The sequence below is a fragment of the Pseudomyrmex gracilis genome, unplaced genomic scaffold (genome assembly GCF_002006095.1).
Source record: "Pseudomyrmex gracilis isolate BER0280 unplaced genomic scaffold, ASM200609v1 scaffold_3207, whole genome shotgun sequence".
NCBI lineage: Eukaryota > Metazoa > Arthropoda > Insecta > Hymenoptera > Formicidae > Pseudomyrmex > Pseudomyrmex gracilis.
In genome coordinates, this window is record NW_018023791.1 from 2,091 (window position 1) to 7,502 (window position 5,412).

The 5,412-nt window shown below is 34.8% G+C and overlaps 1 pseudogene; it reads right to left on the minus strand.

Annotated features, from left to right (window-relative positions):
• Positions 1-280: 280 nt before the first annotated feature.
• LOC109863106 lies at positions 281-2,734 on the minus strand (annotated as a pseudogene).
• Between the last annotated feature and the right edge of the window lie 2,678 nt (positions 2,735-5,412).

The following is a 5,412-nucleotide window of genomic DNA, read 5'->3' on the forward strand; positions in this document are numbered from 1 at the left end:
AGACGAATTTTGGTGCAATATAAAAATAATTTTTTTTTTTATGCTAAAGATTTGCAACTAATGAAAGCAAGTAAAATTAGTCTTATAATTAAAATAAGTGAATTTATTGATAAAATAATATTTCATAAAATAAATGTGTCAGGGTAATCTCTGTATCGGCGAGGTATTTCTCTAAGTCCTAAAAACTGTTGAAAAAGGTTATGGTGACACCAATACATATTGTTAAAAATTAAATATTTAATAAAAACTCATCTAGAACGTAACCAATAATAAGAGGGAATCAGTGAATAAATCCTGCAATAATTGAGAATACAATTCCTAGAGATAAGACATAATGGAAACAGGTTCTAACGTAGTACGTGTCATGTAATACAATATCAATTGATAAATGTAATATTATACTACCAGATACCCTTCTTATGGTAAATATAAATACAAATCCCAAAGATCATAAAAGAGTGGAGTTTATATTTATTTCATTTCCGTGCGAGGTAGTAATTTATCTAAAGAGTTTACTTTCTGTGGAAACAGCAATGATCATTGTTGCTGAGGTGAAATAAGCTCGTCAACATCTATTCCTACTGTAAATATATGATTGGCTTCTACAATGAATCCTAGGAATCCACTTGCTATTATTGCATAAATTATTCCTAAAGATTCGAATGTTTCTTTTTTACTTTTTTCACTTATAATTATATGAGAGATTATTTCAAATTTTGGTAGAATTAAAATATAAACTTCTGGATGTCCAAAAAATCAGAATAAGTGTTGGTATATAATTGCATCTCCTCCTCATGAGAGGTATTTAAGTATTGATCTTTTGAAAGCATAGTTATTGCACCAGCTAGCACAGGTAGTGATAAAACAAGCAAAATAGCTGTACTTAAGATAAATCAGACTATTAAAAGAGTTTTATTTATGGAAAAATTTTTATAAGTTATATTAATAATTGTAGACATAAAAAACTAGCTCTTATAATTACAAAACTTTCTGCAATATGTAGAGAAAAAATTGCTAAATTTACTGCCGCACTTTTGTAGAATATATTTGAGAATAGAGGAAGATATACTGTTCACCTAGTTCTAACACCGAAGCTAATAAATCTTCTTAAAGTAAGAAGTATACTAGAGGGGGGTAATAGTCAGTATCTCTCTCTTATGTTATTTAATAGTGTAAGCTTTGTCTGCTGATTCAATCATTAAAAACACAAGGAAAATTCTACTTTTCCAATTCTAACTTGCATAATTATGAAAAAAATTATACTACATGCGTGTTCCTGTTACAAATTCTGTTACAATAAAATTATAAAGTTGATCATTGGTAATGATTGCTCCGCATTATCCAAGTTCAATCCCAATAATTATTTTTATTGCGTTACGTTCCAGAGACCGGGTCACGGTCTTGCGGCCGTTTACACCTGCCGGACGTACGTCCTCCCTTTTTGGTCAACCCTGGGGCTTTACCGGGGCGGAGGATGAAGATATGACCGGGAGGTAGGATAGGGTCTTCTGTTTTGGATTAAATCAAAAGACCGTCAAGTATGTACACCGTGGGGTCCTGGAGCGTATAAAAATTGTCGGTGTGTTCCGCGCTAAAATCAATGTAAGCAAAGTGGCACTTCTCCCACTCTTCTACCGGTCGATATATCGTTAAATTTCGCGAGCACCATTTAACAAACTCAAAGTCAGATTCGATCTGCGCACGCAAAGTTATCCTAAGTGTAGACGCAAAAAAAAACTATTCTAGGTCTAAAATATTCTCAGTCCCAAAAAAAATTAAAATATTCTAAGTTCTGACACGAAAAAATTAAAATATTCTAAGTACCGACACAAAAAAAAATTAAAATATTATAAGTCCTAACTGGAAGTAATTAAAATATTCTAAGTCCTGACTGGAAAAAATTAAAAGATTCTAAGTTCTAACTGGAAGTAATTAAAATATTCTAAGTCCTGACTGGAAAAAATTAAAAGATTCTACGTTCTAACTGGAAGTAATTAAAATATTCTAAGTCCCGACACGAAAAAAATTAAAATATTCTAAGTCCCGACTGAAAAGAATTATTCCGAACTGACGTTTTCGCGAAGCGAACTGAACAGGATGAATCTCAGAGACAGACTGTGTATCCGGACCGGTCGCTCCGGCCGTTTATATAGCGTCCCAAATACGCTGATGCTGCACGGTCCCACGGGTCCAGCGGTCACCGGCTCCTGGTCAACGGTCCCGTGGCCGCCAACGGCCCGCGGTCCTACGCGTCCCTTATCTCGGCGCGTGCCTTATCTCTACTTCGGGCCGTTTGCCCGGCCAAGCCAGTGACCCTGGCCCCTCACAAGCAAACTTTGCCGTGGGAACACTTCGCGCACAAATATTACAGAATGTTTTACGTTTTGCCTAAATTACCTAAATATTAATTAAAAGGTTAATTGTACATTTAAGACTACTGAACTAATTTACAAAACGCTAATAATGCTAATTGTTTAACTATTATACAGATCGATAGATATATATGCGGTTACAATAACAAAACAGAATATAATTATTATGTCAGAATTATAAAAACGTAAATTATAGAAACTATTATAATAATGTAGAATTAATTAATAAAGACATGGGGTAATAATAAAATTAACTCATAACATAAAGAATCATACTAACAGCAGTAACCACCACCGGGAAGTTGAAAAGTTTCCGAAAAGTCCCGGAATTTGTCAAGATAAATTTTGACGAACATAAACATTTTGTTTATTAACACATGCTGTGTTCAATGACACATAGTCGATATTGTAAATTTAGGATATCTCGAGAACTAAGACAGCTAGGGCAAAATTAATTTTACAGAGGCCCTTCATCCACTGGTTTGTAAATTATGGCGATGAGTGAAAATAAACAATTTAAATATCTCGCGAACCATAAGAGTTATCAAAAAACGATTTTTTGATCTTTCATTTTATTACTTAGATGCAAAATATCACATAATAAAAAGTTGATAATTTTAATTATTTAAACAATCGTTTGTTACCAACAATAGTTAAACGTTCCAAAACACACTGGTATTTTGCAGTTTTTTACGCTGAAGACGATGGTGCAAACCGTTTTTTTTTATCTCTTTTAGTTTCTGAAATACTACTTTTGCAACTTACGGGTTGCCGCCTGGTTCTGACCTGAGTTACTTAACTTATGACTAACGGTAACAGAAACATGATGATAACTAACGCGGGTTGATTATTCGTGAAATTATTCGGAAACTTGGTTTTTGGCAAATGTTAATTTACCGACCGTGGCACATGTTAAGTACGGTAAAATGATGGTACCGGTAACACTACCAACTCTGGTACTGAAAGGAACGGTAGTTATAAATAGAACCCGTTACCGGCATGAGTTACCTCTTAACTTTGTGTCTTCCGGCTTATTTTACCGTACTTGCATCTGCTTGAAGTCTATACGCTATGGTCAAAAAGCGCAAAGCCTAAAGGCGGTGTTTTTAAGGAAGATAGTTTTGACCAATCAGAACACTTTTTGATTTCTAACCGGGTTTTTGAAGTAATTTTTTTTGAACGAGACTTACCGGGTGGTATTCACACAGGTTTAAGGAGCTAAAAGACGCGATATAGCTAGTGACCAATCAAATCGTTTCTCGATCTTTTGACCATGTTCCTGAACGTACTTACGAGAAAGAGTTAGTAGACCCTACTTGCAGGCGTCCAGAGAGTCCAGAAATTGTAACAAACTACAAATTACTGTAACAAATTACTGATCAATCAAACGCGTTTTACTGAAATGGTTGACCAATGAGATTTCTTTTACCCTTTTCAATGATTTAAAACGTGAATTTCAAGAAAAGGCTAACTTGGCGTAGTTGCTACGTGCTTTGTCAACTAATGCGGCAAGTTTTTGCATTTCAGCCAATCAGGTTGTTTGTCACCAGGCAATCAGCTAATCAGATGTTTTTACTGATTTTGACCGACTTCCTGAACAAATTTTGAAGAAGGCAACAGTTGTTGCGACTTGTAGGAGTCTAGAGACTTAGAAGCGACAGAAAACTGTCTTGACCAATCAGATGATTTTACGAGTTTTTAACCAACTTCTCGGTCGATTTTTAGGAAAAGAATTACAGGAGATGACTTACAAGAATTTGGCGAGTCGGAATCCACGATAAAACGACTGACCAATCAGATTGCTTGTTACTAGGAGGACGACCAATCAGACTTTATCATAAGGTAAAACAGCTAAATTTTTCTCGTAGGCTAACAAAACGTGTAGTANACGTTAAAAGCAGTTATATGAACACAATGAATGCAAAACAACAGTGAAAACGACACTTGCAAAATTGGTAGGTACAAAAACGCGACTCGAAGTAGTAACTTCTTAAGTTTAAGTGATGACACAGTGGTTCGGACCGTAGTTTAACGTCTTTGCGGATGCTTGACAATGGGAGATACTACTGACAACACATGCTAATAAAATAAGATAACAAGAGAAAAATAGAGAAAAAAAACAAAAATGTAAATCGGGTCAACCGGGGCTCACCATGGCCACGTCTACGGACGTGACAATTGATATTATTTTGCTTGACATTTGCTGCGCAACCTCACGTATATCGCACTACAACGTTATCGTCGTTAATGCTCGCGTTGTCGAACTCATACACGATTTGGAGCGTTTGAGCAAACCCGGTGCCACCAATGAATTCGACAACAAACCCGGGCGTCTACAACGCCGATTAACATTAACCACCGAAAACAACGTTTTATCAAGACGATATGCTGCAATTTGAAATCAGCGTATTTGGGACGCTATATAAAAGGCCGGAGCGATCGGTCTGGACACACAGTCTCTCTCTGAGAGTCATCCTGTTCAGTTCGCTTCGCGAAAACGTCAGTTCGGAATAATTCGTTCCAGTCGGGACTTAGAATATTTTAATTTTTTCGTATCGGGACCTAGAATCTTTTAATTTTTTCCAGTCAGGACTTAGAATATTTCAATTACTCCCAGTTAGAACTTAGGAAATTTTAATTTTTTTGTGTCGGAACTTAGAATATTTTAATTACTTCCAGTCAGGACTTAGAATATTTTAATTTTTTCGTGTCGGTACTTAAAATATTTTAATTACTTCCAGTTAGAACTTAGAATATTTTAATTTTTTCCAGTTAGAACTTAGAATATTTTAATTTTTTTTGTGTCGGGACTAAGAATATTTTAATTTTTTTGTGTTGGTACTAAGAATATTTTAATTACTTCCAGTTAGAACTTAGAATATTTTAATTGTTTTTAGTTAGGACTTAGAAGATTTTAATTTTTTCGTGTCGGTACTTAGAATATTTTAATTTTTTTTCGTGTCGGGACTTAGAATATTTTAATTTTTTTTTTGTGTCGGGACTTAGAATATTTTAATTACTTCCAGTTAGGACTTAGAAT